The sequence below is a fragment of the Talpa occidentalis genome, unplaced genomic scaffold (assembly GCF_014898055.3).
Source record: "Talpa occidentalis isolate TD23 unplaced genomic scaffold, MPIMG_talOcc4v2.1 talOcc4.16, whole genome shotgun sequence".
In the NCBI taxonomy this organism is placed as follows: Eukaryota; Metazoa; Chordata; class Mammalia; order Eulipotyphla; family Talpidae; genus Talpa; species Talpa occidentalis.
In genome coordinates, this window is record NW_023601653.1 from 60,548,145 (window position 1) to 60,570,366 (window position 22,222).

The following is a 22,222-nucleotide window of genomic DNA, read 5'->3' on the forward strand; positions in this document are numbered from 1 at the left end:
TTATTATTGTTGTTATTCACATATTTTTCAATGTACAGGTTAATTCACAGTATATATTAATGTTTAAATAGTTTTAGTCCTTAGCTGTAAATATCAACAATCTCCCTATCAAACACTGAAATAGTAAGGAAACAAATGTGTATTTTTTCAGCTTCTGTATAGCAAAAAAGATACCCCACTGATTGGGAAAAAAATCTTTGCACTCCATACAACTGATAAGGGACTGATCACAAAGATATACAGAGAGCTCACATGACTCAACAAAAACAAAGTAAACAGTACAGTCAAGAAATGGGCAGAAGAACTTAAAAGACACTTCTCCAAAGAGGAAATGCAAATGACCAACAGGCATATGAAAAAATGCTCAACATTTCTTAACATCAGGGAAATGCAAATCAAAAGCACAATGAGATTCCACCTTACACCAGTAAGAATGGCACATATTAAAAAAATAAGCAACAACAAATGTTGGCAAGGATGTGATGAAAAAGGAACACTCCTACATTGCTGGTGGGAGTGCAAACTGGTCCAACCACTATGGAAAGCTGTCTGGTTCCTCAGTCTACTACCATATGACCATATGACCCAGCAATTCCACTCCTAGGGATCTACCCAAAGGACACAAAAACATTGATTCAGGGCCTCCCCTGGTGGCGCAGGCGGTTGAGCCCAGCACTGTGAAGCGGTCCGCAGCCTCTGCAGTGCCGGTTCGATCCCAGCCGGCAGGCAGAGAACCTCACATGGTGTGGCAGACCTCTCCTGTCTCACCCATTGCTCCCCTCAGCAGTGTATTTCAGCCAGTCTGCCTGTTCTGTTCGCTGCTCTGTCTCTGGTTAATCCTCTCACCCTTCCACGCATCTGGCCTGTATCCTGGTTCTTGTATGCATGAAAAAATAAATCTTTAAAAAAAAACAAACCAACATTGATTCAAAAGAATACCTGTACCCCTATATTTATTGCAGCACTATTTATAATAGTTAAAACTTGGAAACAACCCAAATGCCCAAAATAGATGACTAGATCAAGAAGATGTGGTCTATATACCCAATGGAGTACTAGTCAGCAATCAAAAAAGATAAACTCATGCCATTCACAGCAACATTGATGGAGCTAGAAGGAATTATGCTCAGTGAAATAAGTCAGAAGGAAAAAGAAAAATATCAGATGGTTTCACTTATAGGAGGAATATAGGGGAACCAAATAAGACATCGGGGGAAAAATAATAACAATATAAAACACAACAACATAAACAGACCATTATAAATCAGACATACTGCAGGGGAAGGGGAGGGAGAGGAATTGGAAGGAGGAAGGGAAGAACATGAGACTGTGGTGATGGTACATGGGTGAAATAGTGGAGGAAACTCTATGGGGACCACACATGAGGGGAAAAAAAAAGCAAACATTGTTTAAAAAGGAACAATGATGTAAAATATATATAAATAAATAATTTTTTAAAAATGTATATTTTCTCACATAATTAATAGTCCAGGGTAGATTGCAGACATAGTAAAATCAGTGGCTTAGTAATGTCATAATCTATTTTGCTTTCCCCAGTGTGAAGATTTACCCGTTGGCTGGAGCCCCACTTAATCTCAGTATAGCCACAGGTCTCTTTGCTGTTTTGTCTATTCAATTTATGCCCACATATTCTTTAATACTTCTCCCTACAGAAGTGGAGCCTAATTCCCTTCCTCTTAAAAGTGGGCTGTATTTGGCAATTCACTTTAGTGAATGGAATGTGGTGTCAGTAACTGTGTGTTGATCCTGAAACCAGGACACAAAGGCATGGCGGCTTCCTTTCTCTTTCTCATGGATCACTCACTCCAGGGAAAGCCAGTCATCATGCCATCAATTAACCAGGTCCAATGGCTAGTAACTGACTCCATCCAATAGCCAGTAATGATCTGAGCTCTTCTGCCAGCAGCCATATGAGGGAGCCATCTTGGAGGCTCCCTCCAAGATGTCCCTCCCTTCAAGTCATCTGAGCCCTAGTCAAGCCCTCAGATGACTTGAAGCCTCATGTAAGACCCTGAGCCAGACCCACCATGTTAAGCTGTTACTGAATTTCTGACTCGCAGAAACTGTGAGATAATAATACTCGTTGTAAAGTGTTATGTAACATTAGATAACTAGTCAAATATAACATCCAGGGGAAGAAAAAAACAACTTTTTTCTCTCTTTCTCTTATTCACATTTCACTGGGCATACTTAGGACACATTCCAGTTTCTTAACCAGTGATTGGTAGAAGAATAATGCCATGACTGGCTTATACTGAACAAGATCCACTCCCAGAGCTAAAGGCAGCTTGCTCTGAAACAGCAGACTATGTGGAGGATGGTGACTTTTGTTAGAAGGAAGTGGGGTAAAGGCATAGATATTGAGGTGGCAAGATGGTCTAGAGTGTGTTGTGTAACAAATATTCAAGTCTCAGTGATGTAGCATACCAAAAGTTCATTGCTTTCTGCTACTACCGGTCCAGTGTGGTTTGGCAAAGAGACTCTGGCTGAAAGGTGTCAGCACAATACTTGGAGTGGAGGGATGGGAAAGTAGCAAATTGTTTACTGGTTCTTAAAGGTTCTTCCTGGAAGTGATGTATTACACCTTCTCTTTTATTGACCAAAGTGAGAATACCTAATTTCAAAGAGGGCAAGTAATGCAGACTTGTCTTGTGACCGGAAACTAGGGAGGCAGAGATATTTGGTGAACATCACTGATGAACACAGCAGGAGAAAAGCTATGTCTATAAAACTGTTGAGGTACCAGAAATTGGGGTGATACTGTATCACCCCAATTCCTTAAACCTCTTAAAGGAATCTCTCCCCTTGTCCTTGTTTTTTTAAGACCTGAAGTGGTTAAGTAGATCTGATGTTAGGGTAGGTGACACAGAGATAAACCTTACTTTAATTGCTGGTTCTAGCTCTTCGCTAACAGAGAATGGTTCACAGCAGACTACTTGAAAATCAAGTCAATGATAACATTCCTAGCTTTGATATTAAGTCCAATAAATGTGTAATTTTGCTAATAATATAAGCCTAAAGGTATAAATAGCATGCTGAAAATTAAAAGTGCTCTGGTGCTGAAATCTGCAAGTTAATAGCTCGTCTTTTCTCAGGATCCTTCATGCTTGGAAGCTGCCATTACCTTAATAGGATTCATGGGATGTATGGATGCCTCCTGGGTATGGAAACAGCAATTCTCCTGCTAGGTTAGTTCCACCTTTTCTGTCCTGCAAAGTTCCCGATCTACTGGACTTTTGGTTCCCTACGCCACCTTTTGTCATTTGATTTTTTGTAATGTCTGCCTGATAGCAAATCTGTTGATAAATCTGAAACTAAAATAGTTCTCACTCCAAGCTCCATTATCATTCTAGCTAACTCCATGTCATTTTTCAGCTTTCCAAGAAGCTCTCTCTCTGACTGCTCCATCCAGTCTTACTGTTTTTCTTGTGCCTCTTTTTTACCACAACACATCTTCTCATTCCCATCTTTATAAAGCATGTATCGTACCACTTTCCGGTTGCTGATTTCCTGGGTATTCCCTTGCTAGCCTGTAAGTCCTTTTAGTAAGTTCTGTTTGATGTGAGTTTTAAAATGCATAGGGCTAGCCTCGTGAATAGTACCATCATGCCTGATTGTTAGGAAATGTTTTCAGTGAACACTAGCAGAATATTGAATATCCCAAGACTCAGACTCTGGCGTGGGGGATTATAAATCACTGCCTTCTAGAGATTTCCAATATTCTGAGTCTAAAAATACATTACAAAGATCTACAGTCTAGGGCCTCCCCGGTGGCGCAGCGGTTGAGCGCTGGGTTGCGAAGCTGCCCGCAGCCTCTGCAGCGCCGGTTCGATCCCCGGCTGCTCCCGCAAGGTGCCCGGACCTCTCCTGCCGCCCGCTGCTCCTCAGCAGTGCACTTCGGTCCGTCTGCCTGCTCTGCTCCCCGCTCTGGCTCTGGTGAATTCTCTCACCCTCCCGCGCTTCTGACTGTACCCAGTGCTATAAATAAATAGATAAATAAATCTTAAAAAAAAAATCTACAGTTTAACTTCCTTAAGGAGGGTAAGTTAAAAGTATCTACCGAAATATAAATACCTGGGAGGTCAACAACTTTAGGCCTTAATTTCAACAATTAACTCCTTATGAGGGAGATGGTGGCTGTGGTTCTCAAATTTGTGTAGAGTGAGGGAAAGCTGACACACCCATTACCAAGTCTCCAGGCTACTGTGGTGGAAGGCGTTTGAAGAAGCCCTCGAGGCAATTCATGTCAATTCACCCCCAGGAGAGTACCACCCATCTTTCTTCCTCCCTTCCTTCAACAAGGGGCCGATGAAGCACAAGCCAATGTGGCATTGGTCTAGATTTTATGAAGGATGCGGTTACCCCTGCGGCATCAAGATTCAGGGGACAGGGCTTTAATTGCCCCAGTGTGGCTGAGCTCTTCTGGTTTAAACATTACTTACTGTTTAAAAATGACTTAAATTACCTATAGGTGAGGGCATTTATGGAGGCGGGTCTGTGGTTATTTTTGGTAATTGCTTCCGTTCTCGGTCTGGTAGGTGGGGCTGACAACCACCCCGCAGTTGTCTGCAGGAAGGGCATAGCCTGGCTCGCCCAAGCGAGGGACAGACAGCTCGCGCCGCGCAGGGTGTAGTCGCACTGTAGGCCACGTGACCGCCCGGAGTACAGCCCCCGCCGGCACATTGTCTTCCTCTGGCCCAGTGAGCAGGAGCTTCGGAACAAACTCGCTAGGGCGAGACCGGTCTGGGTGGGGCCGGGCTACTTCCTGCACATTCCTCTTCCTCCGCTCCCCGCGCCATCCTCCCTTCTCCCCTCCCCCTCCCCCTACTCTCACTCCCCAGACTCCTCCCAACTCTCCTCCTACCCAGAGCGCTTCCCCCAGCTCTTCCTCCAGGCTGCAGGGCTGGCTTGGGGGAGGGGCACGTGGCTGGCAGCCGAGAGCTGGCGCCTGGGGAAGCGCTCCCCAGGGCCCCCGCCCCCACCCCGCCCCCACCCTGCTCGTGGACAGGAAACCTCTAGTGTTATATGTGTTATATGGTGGAATTATAAAGTAGGCAAAAGGCAATGACCAGCTTGACAAAGGCGTCCTGAAGGCCGCCCTGGTGTTTTAATTACAGCTTTATGGGGAGAACAAGTTTCTCTCATGTATACTCAGCTCATCTGTAAAATGGGGATACAATAAAAATTAAATAACTATCCCCAAGTAGACGAAGCTGCGTTCATTTACTGTGAATAGTGCCGAGAGGAACTAAGTCATTGTGCTTCAGCTGATTTTTTCCCGGCCCAATACAAAGCCAGATCCTAGACACCCCATGTTTTCCTTTGTTCTGGCCTTGGAAAGTGTCATTTCTCTACAAAGAAAGAATCCCTTTTGTGTGTTCCTGGCTCCAGCGTCCCTGGGGATTATATGGAGAAAGTCCTCTCCGAGCTGTTTTGCTCGTTGGAGACAATGTTCTGGAAAGCTGGCTGCGTTTCCATGGCTACGGCTCGCGGTGGCCTCGCCCTGCCCCTCTCCACCCTGCCTGCTGGAGCCCTTGCCTGCACCCAGGCGGCCTGCGGTGCCCGCCTGCGCGGGAGTGGCCGGGAATGCCAGACGTTATTTCCCACATGGCCTCTGAGGCCCCGGGCAGGGAGGGAAAGTCCTTGTCAGGCCGTCCTGAGCTGTCCTAGAAAACAGAAAAACAGCGATTTAGAATGAAAGCTCGTTGAAGGCAGGAACCCGGTTCTCAGAAATGCGCCACTTCCTTTCCTCCCAGGAAGACCAGCATCCCCCAGCCCAAAGCAGGCCCCCACGCAGCAAGATCTGGAAAAGGGTTTGTAGGCATTGGCCGGTCAGGTGGCTGCTCATTATCTGGTTGAAAGCTCGGACTCTGGAGCCAGGAAGTTGGTCTGCCACATCGATGGATAAATACCGCATCTTTCCAAGCTTCACTTAACTCATCTGTGAAATGGGACGATGAGACCGAGCTCAGATAGGCATGTTCAGGAAACACCGAGTCTATGCTGCTTTCTAGTGCAGCTCTCTGCGTTATGATTCCTGTCAGCGCTCTTACTGTATCTCTTCTGCAGCCTCTGTTCAAGTGGGGGAAAACCGTTTCCCCTAAGAAAACAACAAAAACCCCAAAAGACAAAAACACAGCAGTTGATAGCAGCCCAGTTCTAACAGTCGATGAAGTGATTGTAGAAGTGATGCCTGAGTTATGTGGTTATGTGATGAGCCTTCAGGTCGGTGACAGGTTTGGGTATGGTCATCGTCGCACATAACCGTGTAAAGTAGACTTGCACGGGAAAAAGAATACAATACCACTGTGACATTTTTTCAGCCAGTCCTCTCGCTCCTCGTCCCCAGCCTTTTAGGGTATTTCTGAAACTTGCAGTTCTGTTCTAATTGTGTGTGTATCCTGTAAACTCCCCCACAGGCCTCTTAACACCAGGGCTGCCTGGGGTGGGTGGCACTGATCTGGTGCTTCTGGAAGCTTCTAAACATCTGTGGACACTAAGGGGAGAGGCAGTTTAGCATGCCCATTACCCCTCCAACGTACGTACACACAGTCCAGTTTACTGTACCGCACCCCCACCCAGCAGATCCAACCTTTGATTAGAATTCCTAGGGCGCTTTTGCAGGCTTTTCTGGGGTGTTTGCTGTGGGATTTGGGGATAACTGGGTCTGGGGCAGTTTTGAGCCCCGCCTGGCTGCAGGATGCGCACCACCCCGACGGACAGCAGCAGTGCAGCTCAGCCAGTGGGGCTCTTGGAGGTGGGACTGGTCCCAAGTCCGCAGGCCCCCGCCCCTAGGGACTGGTGGGGAGGGCAGGGTTATCGTTCCACTGTTGTTAACACACCGCTCCCTCTGCGGAGACGTATGTACAGCCGGTTTGTCTTTTTGGACCCAATGGAGCGAGCACGTTGGCAGTGCTGGGTAGGTCTGTGGTCACGAATGCACAAGAACGAAGACGACTGGGAGCGACATGTACACGTGCCAGTTGTATGTAGGGCGCTCCCACGAGACCTGTGTGCGTTGTATTTGAGGTTGTGCAGTAACGCAGCAGAGGGGCGGAAAGGTGGTGTGAACTGCAGAGTGTGAAGTGTTGTTCCCTCCCCTCCAGACCTCCTTTCGTGGTCTCAACCCCCCCCTTGCACACTCGAGAAAGTACCCTAGACACTTAATCCTCCCCTCCCCCAACACCGCAACCAGCTTTCTCTGAAAACTGATACCCTGAGGCCCTTTTCCCTTACCAGCCACAATTAGGGGCAGTAAAAAAGAAACTATGGACTGGATTCTGACCCAGAGGCCCTGCTCCGTCGGTTTCCCTGCGGTACCACGCCGCTGTTCCTGCTCCAGGCCATAGATTTGATGTGACCTTGCTCCTCCAGGAAACAGCTTTAGGCTCCTGCCAGTCCAGGCCAAATCCACTTCTTTCTGCGAAGTCCATTTTGTATTTTCTATTTCACCCTAGTCAAGTCTCCGCGGAGGCTGTTGTTCTCAATCCAGCTCAGAAACTGGCTCAAACCGCCCTGAACTGGATTTGGTGGCTGTTGAGACACAGTTTCTGCCTCTTTGTCAGGGCGGATCCGGCCTCCTGGCTCGCCTGTTCCCCGCCCTCCTGTTTTCCCAGAGTCACCACCAGCAGTTCCCTTCCCCCCAACGCTCCAGTTTGGCTTTTTTTTTTTTTCACCCTTCCCTGGGCCAAGACCCCATGAAAGAAATGAGAATTTTTTATGAAATAGTGGATTTAGGTTGGAAACCTTCCGTTTTTATGACATTAACTCTTTAATTCTGCCTTTTTTCCTATTTGTTATCTGACTAGTTGACATGGTGCTCTTAAAACCTTCGCTCTCATGCTACCCTAGAAGTATCTTCAATTTTCACTCTGGATTGAAAAGAACTTTACATTTCACGTCCAGTCAAAGGGTGTCGGTGAAGCACATTGTTCATGTCAGCTTTTTGTCACCCTGCTGAGAGTCCTGTTTTCCTTTCTTTGCTGAGAAATTACAAAACATAGTATATATGGAATTTTTAAAGTACACCCTTTACACCCCCCCCCCCCAACACCTCCCCAAACTTTCCTTACTGGGTGTCTTGCGACCGTGCGATTCCTAGAGACAGAACTGAAGAATTGAGATGGTTTTCGAATATGTACATTTAACACTGGGTCAGAATCTGAATTGTGTAGTGAAGGCTGTTCGGGGAATCTCGCGGGAACCCTTTCTGACATCATCCAGGTGGATGCCACAACCAGGAATGTGACGCAATAAGGTAGAACAGGGCTGGGCAGCTGTCAGTTCTCTTGCTTATAAAATTTAGGTGTTTCTTACGTTTTGGAGCTAGAGAGGATGGTTGCACAATATTGGGGCTATCCTAAATTTTCTTCTGAATTGTACGCTTCAAGATGGTTAACTTAATATTGTGTGAATTATGCCTCAAAACCAGGTATTTCTTGACAAGAACTTTTGTGTGTGGGTTTTTTTTGTTGTTGTTTTTAACTCAGAGAGGAGACATTTAGATAATAAGCAACCACGAGCTGGGTGTGGCTACATTTGGTGCTTGACGACTCACCAGTCTCCCTCTGCTGGCCAAATGCAGCAACATGTCCCTAGGTCGGAAGGCCTTCCGAACGCGTCCCAATTATATGTCGAGGCACAAATCCCACGCTGCTTTAATAAGAATCATCATCAGCACTTTGTTTCGTGTGGTTTTGTCTTTCTTATGTGCGAGGCACAGGGTTATTTTACAGAATGATCACAGATGTTTTGCCCTTATGGTGTTACAAGGGTTTAATTATAAATTGATGATTTGAAATTAACCCTAAATTTCAAAGTAGAACCAAAAATGTTGTCATTTCTCCTAGGCTCAAAGCCAGAGCCAAATTGCTCATTTAAGTGTTTTGTTTCAGTAGAGCATAAAGCGCTGGGAGAGGGGGGGTGCGGGGGGGGGGAACCAATTCTAGCAGTAGATCTCGAAAAGCTATTTTTATATGCAAGAAAGAAGGGCTGGCTTTGCCTAATGACTCATATCTCTGAGAAAGATTCAGGTGTGGGCTAATACAGTCTCTGAAGTGCGTTAGAAAGGTGAATTCACCCATTTATTTGGTTTTTATGAGATTTACAAATCTTAAGTGATTATTGTGGGAAGAATATAGTATATGCTATCTTGGAGGTCAAGTAACCCAGACCAACTTTCTTCTTATTCCGTCAATTCTACTTTGGATCTTCACACCTTTCGTTTCATGTGCTTAAAATAGTTCTCCTTTCCCTTGCTCTGCCTAATCACCCATCAAACTTCCTCAGTCAAGCTTTGACTTATGTCACCTCCTCAAAGAAGCCTTCCTGAGTGCATGGTCAAAATAGATTTCCTCAGACCTTGCAATATTCTTAGATGACAGTTTCTTTTTTGTGTGGTTATAGTACCATTATAACTTACAGTCACATATTTGTTTTCTTACATATTCTCTTCATCCTCACTAACTTTCTAAATCCTGTAGGGGCTGGGTGTGTCTGATTCCAGCTACATAACCAGTTTTTTGAACAGTACTTGACAAAAAGGTAACAAGGAATAAATGTTTGTTGCACAGACAAGTTAAGTTCAAATACTATAGCTCTAGCCCCATTCCACTACTTTCTGGATTTTTTCTATTATACCCTGTAGCCTTTTCAAGACAGGCAATGTTATTTTTTTCTTACAACTCTCATTAAGTATTGATTTATATTAGGCTTCTTCTCACCATGTGAGAGCGATTAAATGGAATGAAATCTTTATAGTTCCTCAAATTGTATCCCCCTGAAAAAGAGAACCAAACTAATCCTATGATTCTTACAGTTTATTCTCCCATCCATGGTACTTGACTCTGAAATAAGGTTCTCCCAAGAGGATGAAATCCAGATTTAATTTCTGAATTTGGAGTTGTCCTCATGGTGCTCCCATAAAGGCTTTCACTAGCACCAGGGAAAGGCCCTTCCAATTCCATCCTCAAAATAGTCTGTTCCTGGGCCTCCCCTGGTGGCTCAGGCGGTTGAGCACAGTGTTGTGAAACTGTCTGCAGCCTCTGCAGTGCCGGTTCAATCCCCGGCCATCGGCGAGGGTCCCACATGGCCCAGCAGACTTCTCCTGTCGCACCCGCTGCTCCCCTCAGCAGTGTATTTCATCAGTCTGCCTGTTCTGTTCCCTTCTCTGTCTCTGGTGAATCCTCTCACCCTCCCGCACATCTGGTCTGTACCCTGGTTCTTGTATAAATAAATAAATAAATCTTAAAAAAAAAATAGTCTATTCCTCTTGTCCAGAGCCAGATTCATCTGTGCAGAGATTTATTTTTTTATTTTTTTATTTTTTATTTTTTAAATAATAAATTTTATTTTTATATTCCCCCATACAACTGCACATGCCCCATTCTGACCCCAATCCCTCCCCTCCCGGCCCCCACCCCCACAAAAAGTGTCTCTGGTTCATAGTTTTTTGTTGATTTTGATTTTCACTTTCTTGTAGTTATTCATTTTCCTGGTCCCTTATTTAAGTTTTCTAGATTCCTGCTATGAGTGAGAAAAATATCTGGTATTTTTCTTTTTCTTTTTGGCTTATTTCGCTGAGCATGATCCCTTCCAGCGCCATCCATGTTGCTGCAAATTGCATGTGTTTATCTTTTTTGAATGCTGAGTAATATTCCATGGTATATATGTATCACATCTTCTTGATCCAGTCATCTATTTTTGGGCATTTGGGCTGTTTCCAAAGCTTAGCTATTGTAAATAGTGCTGCTATAAACATAGGGGTGCAGGTGTTCTTTGGAATTGATGTTTCTGTGTCCTTTGGGTAAATACCTAGGAGTGGAATTGCTGGATCCTATGGAAGCTCTATGTTTAGTAGGTCCAGAAATCTCCACACAGCTCTCCATAGTGGTTGGACCAGTTTGCATTCCCACCAACAGTGCAGGAGAGTACCTTTTTCTCCACAACCTCGCCAACATTTGTTGTTGCTAGTTTTCTTAATATGTGCCATTCTCACTGGTGTAAGATGGTATCTCATGGTAGTTTTGATTTGCATTTCCCTGATGACAAGTGATGTTGAACATTTTTTCATATGTCTGCTGACCATTTGCATTTCCTCTTCAGAGAAGTTTCTTTTTAGCTCTTCTGCCCATTTTTTGACTGGGTTATTTTCTTTGTTGTTGTTGAGTCTCATCAGCTCTTTGCAGATTTTTGTGATCAGTCCTTTATCATTAGTGTTGGGTGCAAAAATGTTCTCCCAGTTGGTGGGGTTTCTCTTTGTTTTTGTTATTGTCTCTTTTGCTGTGCAGAAGCTCTTTAATTTGATGTAGTCCCAGCTGTTTATCTTTGCCTTCACTATCACTGCTTTGGGTGATGTGTCTGTAAAAATGTCTTTGATATGCAAATCACGTAGTGTTTCACCTATATTTCCTTCTATGTATTTTATGGTTTCAGGTCTTATGTCTAGTTCTTTAATCCATTTTGAGTTGATTTTTGTGTATGGTGTGAGGTAGTGGTCAAGCTTCATTCTTTTGCATGTAGCGACCCAGTTTTCCCAGCACCATTTATTGAACAAACTTTCTTTGCTCCAATGCATAGTCTTTGCTCCTTTGCCAAAGATTAGTTGACCATAAATCTGTGGGTTTATTTCTGGATTTTCTATTCGATTCCATTGGTCTGTATGTCTGTTCTTGTTCCAATACCATGCAGTTTTGATGATTATGGCTTTGTAGTATAGTTTGAAGTCTGGGAGTGTGATGCCTCCATTTCGTTTTTTTTTTTCAGTAGAGCTTTGGCTATTCGGGGTTTTTGGTGATTCCATATGAATTTCATCAATAATTGTTCTATTTCTTTGAAGAATGACATTGAAATTTTGATTGGAATAGCATTGATGTTTAGAGATTTAAATTCCCTGGATTTCAAGTAGACATCTCTAGGAATCTTTGGACTGAATGTCAGTCATTTCATTGGACTTCAGCCCAGTGCTGGAGTAGTCCCTTTGGGACATTTGTTTACCTAGGTAAATTAGCTATCATTTGACTGCTCCAAAACCTGTGCTAGGGCTTGAAGGACTTTTGTGACATGTGACTTTATTCTGTATTCATTGAATGGTTTTGATTGACTAATGGTTGTATAACTGGTAGAAAGTTTCCCTAGCTGCCTTGCCTGCAAAATTGCTGTGACTTTCATTTCTTTTAACTGTTATAGGGTAATAGTTAAGAGACTAAACAAGTTGTTAACAAGGAGGTCGGAAAATTTCAGAACTATGGACTCTTAGTTTTCTCATTCATTTTTTTTTCTATTCAAACAATAAGCGAAGAGATATATTAGGCAACGTAGAGAAATTTCTATTATGTATTATTGAGAAATAATGCAAGGAAGGTGATTATGATACTATCTTTTTCGTTTTGGTCACTATTGATACCACTCACCCATATTACTCACTTTATTTATCGCCAGTATGTTTGTCTGTACATTGAGTGTATGTATAGTCATTTATTCTTTTTTTCATTTTGTTTTTCATCTACAAAGTGGAGGTGTCCACTTTACAGAGTTGTAATAATCAGTATCATAGCACATATAGAGCAATTATTTTATGCCAGTTGCTGTTCCGTATATGTAATACCACTGTTGTTAAATACACATGCATGCATATATAAAAGACCTGAATATGTGTGTGTATAAAACCTGAATTTATGTACACATATTTATTAAGATTTGTTTATTAAGATTTGTTTATTTGCATACAAGAGCTGGGGTGTAGACCAGAGGTGCAGGGGGTGAGAGGATTCACCAGAGACAGATTGGGGAACAGAACAGGCTGACTGAAATACTCTGCTAAGGGGAGCAGTAGGTGAGACAGGAGAGGTCTGCTGCACCATGCGGGTTGGCTCTCTGGCCAGGGATCGAACTCGAGCTGCAGTAGCTCCTGATAGCTTCATAGTGCTGAGACGTAACCCCTTGCTCCACTAGGGAAACACAATACACATATTCATTAATTAAATTCCAGTGAGGGCCTCCCTATGAGGCAAACTGCAGCCTCTGCATCATGAGTTCAATCCCTGGCCAGCCAGGGAGCAACCCACATGGCGTGGCAGACCTCTCCTGGCTCGCCTGCTGCTCCCCTCAGCAGTGTATTTCAGTCAGTCTTCCTGTTCTGTTCCCCATTCTGTCTCTGGTGAATCCTCTCACCCCTTGCATCTCTGGCCTGTATCCCAGCTCTTGTATGCATAAATAAATAAATCTTTAAAAAGAAAGAAATCCCAGTGAAGCACAGAGAGGTTCAATGACTTTGTCAAGGTAACACAGCTAGTAGGTGGCAGGACACAAACACAAACCCAGGGTGTTTGGGTTCTAAGGCTATGCTTTTAAACTGGTACAAGATAGTTGTTGCTAAATGTTAGTTTCTTATCTCTTCCCTTACTTCCATGGAAACATTATTTCCTCAAGATATCATAATAAACCATGGAAATTTAGAACTAACACAATCCCCTGCTTTTTCACATGAGGAAATGGAAGTTCAAAGAACTTGAATTTGTGCATGTGGGACTAACTCTGCTGACTAATCTATGAGGGAATAGTGATCATATTAATGGGTCTGATCTATTTCCTTCCTCTTTTGAAGGTAAAGGTAGAAAAATTCCTTTAATGGCTCTCATTCCTATCCCAACCTTGTTTTCCGCAGGTAAGTAGCACCTGCTGCAGGAGCGCAGACATAAGTAAAAGGAATGTGCTGCCTTCCTGCCAGAACAAGGAAGTTGTGAGGTGAAACTTGGTATGGGCAAAAGCCAGGAAAGGGGAGAATTAGTGTGTACTCCTTTATTCCTCTTCATTCACTTCCAGCTTGATCTCTTCTCTGTTTCTGCCTCCAACTCTCTAGTCTTTCCCCTGACCAGGAATATCAAGCTATTACTGGTATACGCCAATAAAAATTCAGCCCTGGACATCTGCAGAGGTAGGTGTAGAAAGTTAGGTTCTCAGTAGCTGCCTAGTCTTTGCCTCCTGAATGAGAACAGCAAAAAACAAAACAAAATACAAACCTCTGAATTCCTGTCTTTGTCATGCCATTGTCTCAATGCATGCCTTTACATCATTTAAAGGACTTCATCATTCTTTTTTTTTTTAACCTTTATATGAAATGTTATCTTTCCTGTTGTCTTCTATCAAGGAATTTTGGCTTGACTCTGAAGACATACTGTGATCAATCTCAAGAGATCATAGTGTTTTCATCTTGATTATAGTCCCCATACATACAATTCCCCCCCCACATTTTTTTTCAGGAGAGCAAAAATGAAAAATGATGTAAAAAATATATAAAATTTAAAAAATAATAAATTTTAAAAATTAATATAAAAATAAAATAAATAAAAATTAAAAAAATAAAAGTTTATTCCACAAAAAAAAGAGATCATAGTGTTTTAGTTAATTTGGTTTCACTTAAAATAAAAATTCTAAGGAATGTCATATACATGGCTGTAACTGCAGAAGTGCAACATAGCTTTACAATCACTAAAGCGTGATTCTTAAAGGCCACAACATGTAGTGCCAGTGTTGATTTTCAAAGAAAAAATGATTTTCAAAGAAGTGATGATTTTCAAAGAAAATTTATTCTTGTACTGTCACAGAAGAGGTAGTTGAGTTCTCCTCCGCCTCCATTTTCTCCTCGTCTTTCCCTTAGTGCGTTTGTTTGAATTGGACCTCGAGGAAGTGAAGAGAGCAGTAAAAGGAGCTTCCGTCTGACGACTTGCTACGTGATGAGTTATAGTGAAAAATAAGTTTGAAGATATAGGTTAGGTCCAGACAGTATAAGTTCCTGATTTTAACAATATTTTAAAAAACATTTGTTGGGTTTCTATAATGTGCCAGATTTGTAGGTTGGGTCTGGTGGGAGATTTGGGGGTGGGTGGAGGTAGGGGTAGGGGGAGGTTTGCATATTCTATATAATATAATCATCACATGCAACCTGAAAGATTAGGAAAATGAGACTTACTTGAGCTCTCACGAAGAAGGCACAGTTCCTTTAAGGACTTTATAGTCTACAAGCAGAGCCAAATTCTAACTCATTCTAAGGGCTGGACGACAGTCCTACCCTCTTTCTGAGACATGTGTCCTTAGGCAGTGTCATAGTTTTGTGACATCCTACAGTGTAACTGCACAAACCTCGATGGCATAGCCACGTACACGGAGACCACCCTTATACATGCTGACTATTGTTGACCAAGGCATTGCTAAGTGGAGCAATGACTGTAGAGATGGGTGCAAACTACACCCATGCAAACCAAACTACACAATGCAGGGGTGATCATCTCAAATAAGGGGCTAAGTGGGCAGGAGAAAGGCAACCTTAAGAAAGTTTGAACAGGAATGTTGCAAGAACTGGGCACTGAGGGAGACGTAGAAGGTGCATTAACAAGGTGGGGAGGGGTATGTCGATCAGAAGGAATGGAAATTATAGACACAGAGATCTGAAATAGAACGTTATGCATGGGGAAGGCAAGAAGTGGAGTAGAGAATAGGTAGGGGAGAGCAGTAGGAAGAAAGTCTGGAGAGGCATGCATGTGAGATCTCCAGGGTCTTGGAAGTCATGCAATGACATTTGAACTCATTTCTCTATGCCTGGGTTGTTTTTTTTACAGAGCATACCTTCTAAAAAATAGACATTTACTAGAATTGCAATACAGTCATCCATGGAAACCACTGAGGCATTCTTACAGTGGCCTAGTTTTATTAGAACAGGTTATAACTGTGGTAAGCAAACCGAACAGTTCCAGATTTGCCCAGGACTGATTTGTCCAAGGTCTTGAAGCAATAAGTGGTACTCTGAATCCAGGCCAAACTTATCGACCATATCCCAGGGGAAGTCACTGAGGCTGGGAGAGGCTACCACAGATAGTTCTTGACTTCTCGCGTTTGATTTAGGATTTTTGAATTTACAGTGGCGAGAAAGCAGTGTGCATAGAGTATGTAGAGATTCTCCTTCTTTGACTGAACTCTGATACAATGAGAGATATGAAAAGGGTGGCAGCAAGTATAAACTTGTCTCTGGAAAAGGATGGTAGTCATATGATAAATACTACTGAGTTCCTGTGATTGGCCTGTGCTTGATTAAGAGAAAACAGTGATGAACAAAATTGATATGGCTACAAAGCTATGGTTTAGAAAGGGGAGGGGGGTGACTCACAAGTAAACATCAAATGTATGTTACAAATAGTATCCATGTCCTGAATGAAAACAAAACAAAACAATTCCAAATAATAAGATACTAAGATCAACCCTGAAGGGAAATACTGTTTTTATTGGGAGATCAGAAAAGAATTTTTTACAATGAAATACTTAAGCTGAAATGTGAAGGTTAAATAGGCCTTAAAATCCTTTTAGGAACAAGGAATGGCTTTTATCAGTCTGAAGGTGGAAAAGAGTTCTGTCTTCCAGGAACTGGGAGAAGCCTGGGCTGTGGGAGTCTGGTAGGTAAGAAAGAAAGTGACTTGGAGCAAGACTAGAGAAGAAAACTTTCTGGTCAGTTAAGGATTCTGGAATCTATCCCAGGAGTAATAGAATACCATTTTTAGTAGTTAAGATTCTCTGGTTGCAAGGAATGGAAACTTTTATAAAAAAAAATCTCTTAAGCGAAAAATGGCTTTATATCTGTTCACATAACTAACTGCAGGAAGTACAAGAATGGAATTGACATTAGATGTCATAAAAAGAGGGACATCAGACTCTCCTTTTCATCTTCACTTCTCTTGATGTGTCTACTTCTATAGTTTTCTGAGAAGATTGTATACATTAATCACATCATCACAGCTCTCCCCCTAATTGAACTCCAACTTCCATCCTTACTATATTCTGTAACTCTTGAGTTATAAACTGATTAATCTGATGATGGAGGGGTGGGGGGGGTGCGAGAAGCAGCCCACAGCAACTTCTCATGTCCGCATTAACTCTCTTTTTCATAAAGGATTGCTTCAGATTTTGAAAACAGCGTTAATGACATCACTTTCCTGATGTTTGGACAGTTAAAGTATATTTTCTGATTCTTTTCCTGAATTCTTATTTCATTTGTATGTTGGTACAAAGTTTTGCTAACTATAGAATCTGTATTTGAACAGATTCAGATGTTTCATTTTAAATCAATCCTGAGGACCTCAGTATTATTAGAAACTAGAGCAACAGTTGTTTTTGAAGGGTCAGAAGTGCCCTAGAATGGGGAAAAGGAAATTGATATTGTGTTGGTTTATCTACTTCTTACCAAGTTTTTCTTCTTCTGAGAAACAAAATCAAACCTGCCTCCCATTAGCAGCATTGACAAGAATGCAGCAAGACCAAGGTATTCCTTGGTTAGGCAGGTGTTTTGCAAAATGACAGCATTAATGGAGACTCCTTTTAGTGATAAATATTGAAAACTTCTCACACTGACTTAAAAAGCAAATATGTTGGTTAATAGCTGAAAAGATTAGCAGTAGAATTGCTTCAAAGCTCAGTTGGGGTCTTGAGCTGAAGTGGCTTCACTGGGACTCAAGTTCTTGCAACTCTTGGCTCTACTTTCTTGCTTGTGTCTTCATTGTGTAGCAGGTTATGTCCAGGGGCAGACTTACATTCTAACAGTATAAATAACTGCTTCAGAAGGAGAGCTTTACTTTCTACATGTTCTAGCAGAAGTCAGGTCCAGGTATATCTCAAAATTGAATTGGTTTTGCTTGGGAGGGTAGGGTATGTGCCTGGCCAGGGCCTGCTCTGCAGCTGGGTCTGGCAGTACTTGCCCTGATTAGGGGATTGGGGAATGCATTCCAGACAACAGTCAATATCACACATGTCCTTGGCTCCCCATTTAACAGGGGCAACTCTTTACCTAAACAGAGACCAAGCTGTCATCTTCAAGGGAGAGTGACTTTAAACTGTCCTTTAGGAACCTTATTCAGTGCAAAGTTCGTAACACCTAGGTGTCCCAAATTCCTCTGACCTGACTTAGGGGTTTTGCCTTGTGATTTTAAAATCGATAGTTAAATAATGCAGTCACTATCCTGACATCTCCGGCACCACCAGGAAAGGAAAAAAGATGACCACCATTAAAAAGTACCATTTTCAAAGGAGAAGAAATAGAGGTAACATATAATGGCTAGAGTTTCTGGCAGATGTAACATCCTAAAGGAGCAGCAGAGGCCCTTGCCCTAACGTGGCATGTGTTCCTGGGTCAGTCAGTTCGTCTTGGACTCTGCTATCTGGAAAGACTTTCCTTCTCAGTTGCCCAACAAAAGCAAATGGCCCATCAGCCAAGCTGGTCATTAGGGAAGATTCAATTTTCTTTTCTTTAGCAGTCAAATTCCTTTGGGCAATGTTTGGGGGGACTTGAATATTAACTGCCTAGGAGGTTGAGTAATCACAGGGCTTTGTTTGCCAGGCCTGGGGTTTTGAAGGCAATACCACTTCCTTATAATGTTGGTACATTTTTTCCTATTCACATTCTCAGAGCTTGTGACCAAAACCAGAATTCTTTTTTTCCTTCTTTCTTTAGAAACAAACATTTGTACTTGGCCACCCACTCTTCATGTTTGTTGACTTCTATCATGGCCCTATCTGAAGTGGGGAGACAGAGCTAATCAGCCACCTTTCTGGTTACCTTCCAGTGACTGATTCTTTGCAGTTCAAACAGTAGTCCTTTTTTGTCAGGGAATGAATAACAGGAAGTGACTGGGAGCAATCTGTGGGTATCAGTATCCTGCCTTTGTCAGAATTCACTTTTGCTTGGAGTACATAATTTGGCTAATCTTGGAAAGCCAAGACTGTCTGACTCTGAGCCATTTTGGATTATTAACTCCAGGAGAATCTTTATTTTCTATCTTTTCTGTTTTTAAAGAAGCCAGCCTTAAGCAAAGCTCTTCTTTGTGGGATCTTATGAAAAAATAGACATGTCCCTAAAGTGTAAGAGGCAGCAATTTAACCAATGGAAAATCCTAAAGTATAATACTAACTAGTTATCTTCTTACCAAAAAGTAAGAATTGATCATCATTCCTACCTGGGTGTGAGGAATCCCTACTACCTTATACTTCACCTCAATTAACAGTTCCACATATCCTTGGTACATGTGAAGCAGTTGTACCTCTATTGTTTGAGTCAAAACTTCAAGGCCCATTGTATTACACAGAAAAGGTAATATGTTGTCTTTTGTAGTGAAAAGCTTTTGTCTTAGTCTGCTAGGGCTACCATACAAAAATAACACAAATCCGATGGCCAAAACAACAGAAATGTGTTTCTTGCAGTTCCAGAGGCTGCAAGTCCAAGATTTGCAGGTTTGTTTTCTCTTAGAATTCTCTTACTGACTTGTAGATGGATCTCTTCTCATTGGCACCTCTCATGACCTTATTGTGTGTGCTCATTCCTGGTGTTACTTCCTTTTTAAAAGAATACCTGTCATCTTGAAATAAAACCTTACCCATATTACCTCATTTAACCTTAACTAACTTTCCATAAGCTCTCTCACCAAATGCAGTCACATTAGGGTTTAAAGCTTAACATACAAATTTTGGGGAGACACTATTTAGTCTCTAACAGTACTATTTACAGGTACATTCAGATTCAGGGTCAAATGAGGTATTTATCCTCTCTGCTTCTTCACTTTCGTCTCTGCTAGTCATGGTCAAGCAGACCTTTGTTTGATGGCCCCTTGACAACTTGAGATTATTTATGATTTAATAACTCCAGTGGAAAGATAACATTTTTCTCAATTTTCTTTTAAGCAAAATATCCTCCATCAAGAAATGCACCCTTAATTACATCTTAAGGAACTAATTAACATTTATTTGGGAGATTTTTTTCTTACTCCTTTCTCCATGAACACTGATTAACAAGATGTTTAACTTCAACTGGACAAAATGAAATTTGGCATGGCACTTTAAAGATTACTATGTCTAAAATAATCAGTGAGTAGAAGTGATGGATGATATACTGTTAATACTGCTAACCTCTGAGGATCCAGACTAGAGGTGAGATTGTCCTGGAAGGTTAGTGGTATCTTTTACATTTAAAAAAAAAAAGACTTTCAGATTAAAGTATAATACATTCATATTCATAAAAATATACACATTTTAAGAATATAGAAGCACAAATATATGAATTTTCACATGGGGAGCACGCTCCTCTGACTACCTCCAAGCCAGGAAACAGGGAATAACAGCACCCCAAGTTCCTCTTATACTCTTCCTGATCATACTCCCTCTTCCCTCAAGATAAACAACTCTCTTTGAATGTTAATATAGATTAATAAAAAATGTGATTGTGAACTTTATGTGAATTTCATTTCTCATATATGGTCTTTTTCACTCAAAGTTATATTTGGGAATAGATGTATTTTGTTGTATTTATTCACATAGTAATTGCAGTATAGTTTTGCACTGTAACTATAATTAATTTTTTCATTGTTTCCAGTTTCTGGTTTTTATAAGCAATACTCCTAGGAAAAGTTTTTCATCATTTTATAAACATCTACACTAATGTTTTTTTAAAACCACAAACATGATGTAGTTAAAACAAAACAATATTTGAGGAAGAGCATTACTTCATATCCTTAACCATTCTTAACCTTTTGTCTACTCATTCTTCATATATTGTTCCAATTTCTCTTTTTCTCCCACTTTCCAACTGTATTTACACTTGAAGGTTGAGCCTTAACTTCTGCTGCTTTTCTTTTTCTACATTAGCTTTTTAGAAAATGATTTTCTCTGAGGACTTCTTATGCCACCTCTATATAGATGACTGAAATAAGTGTTTCTTCTCCCATCCTCTTTCAAACTCATATGTTAATCACTCCTTAAGTCCTACATTTAATTTTAGTCATCTTTTCTTTCTTTTACACCATCTGGCATTAACACTATTACTTTATCTCTACCTTAGTTGTGAAAGGCAACTTTTTTTTAATGCAATAGTCCCTGACAACATATTTGAGTTATCCCAAATCAGCATGCCAACTTTATTCTGGCAGCTCAATCTTGTGGAATGCCACAAAATAATACTGTTTTCATTAGGATATTTTCTGGAACTGAGCTGACTATAGGTATAGCCATGTAGTCCCTTGGATGATCCCACAGACGTGAGTTTGGGAACTCCTTTAGATATTTTTGCAACTGGACTTCTGGGAGAGGAAGAGAAGAAGGAGATGACAAGTATTATGGTAGTGAGTGCTCTAAAGAGAAAAAATGTGTGTGGGGGCTGTGTAACCTTGGCTGGTCCTAGCTGCTGGATAGGAATTTGGAAAAATTTGAGAAGGGATTCCTGAGCTTGGAGTATGGGAAAGAGAGGCCCTGTGACTGAGGACCCAGCAGAGGAGCCCAGCTATCTGGGGTTGAAGGGCAGTGCTGATCTTTCTATAATCTACAGGATAAAATCTAACCTTCTTTATTTAACATTTTTATGTCTCCATAGTTTGGTATAGTTCTCTGACAGGGAGAGAGGACAGAACTTCATTTATTGGTGTACTGGAGCTAGTCTTTACTGGCTCCCCAAAACAAATTTCGGGCATTTCTTTCTAATTCCACATTTAGTGATTTCCTATAGGTAACTTGTGCTTTGCCATGGTGATTTATTGGTCGATGTTGCAAGTCATGTATTTTAATTTTTATTTTTAAGAGCCAGTTAAATATATAGCCATACAATACTTTTTAAATTTCTGTTAAAGGAATGTTTTCTTACTAGAACACAAAGTATATTTTGCTTATAAGAGATGTTTCCAAAATGTGTTCTGTACAGTATCTTTTGGAACTGAGGAATTTGAATGGAGAGAAAGGAAATGTTTATGACAGCAACAGAATTCTAGGAGTTAATCTTATATAATTAAACTCAATTTAACTAAGTCTTTCATCATCAGGAAGACATGGGAAAGCTGAAAGTCTTTCTGATTATTTTTATGAACCCAGCTTATTTTAATATTGTTACTTGATAAAGATATACAAAAAGTTAAATCAGATGATACTATCATTTATAAATGTTGATGCAAAGCATGTACAAAAATATTAATAAGTATAATCCAGCAAGATAGCTTATTAAAAATAAAGCATGCCCAATTAAGATTTATAGTAGCAATGCAAGGATAGTTCAATATCAGGAAAACTATCAATGTAATTAATTATGTTAACCAACTTTAAGAAATTATATAATTATATTTTGAAGAGATAATTGATAAATTTCAATTATCCAAATAGCCATTCCTAACAAAACTCAAAGGAAATAATT

At 41.3% G+C, this 22,222-nt stretch overlaps 1 long non-coding RNA gene across 3 annotated transcripts in view; it reads left to right on the plus strand.

The window, feature by feature from the left end:
- Positions 1–22,222, plus strand: part of LOC119247686 (uncharacterized) — a 99,164-nt gene that overhangs the window by 50,058 nt on the left and 26,884 nt on the right. For 2 of the 3 annotated variants that reach the window (XR_008552263.1, XR_008552264.1), the window contains one exon: positions 3,117–3,209. The exons of the other annotated variant lie outside the window; for it this stretch is intronic. This is a non-coding gene — a long non-coding RNA (uncharacterized LOC119247686). The remainder of the gene's footprint in view (positions 1–3,116; positions 3,210–22,222) is intronic. 3 annotated transcript variants of the gene reach the window in all.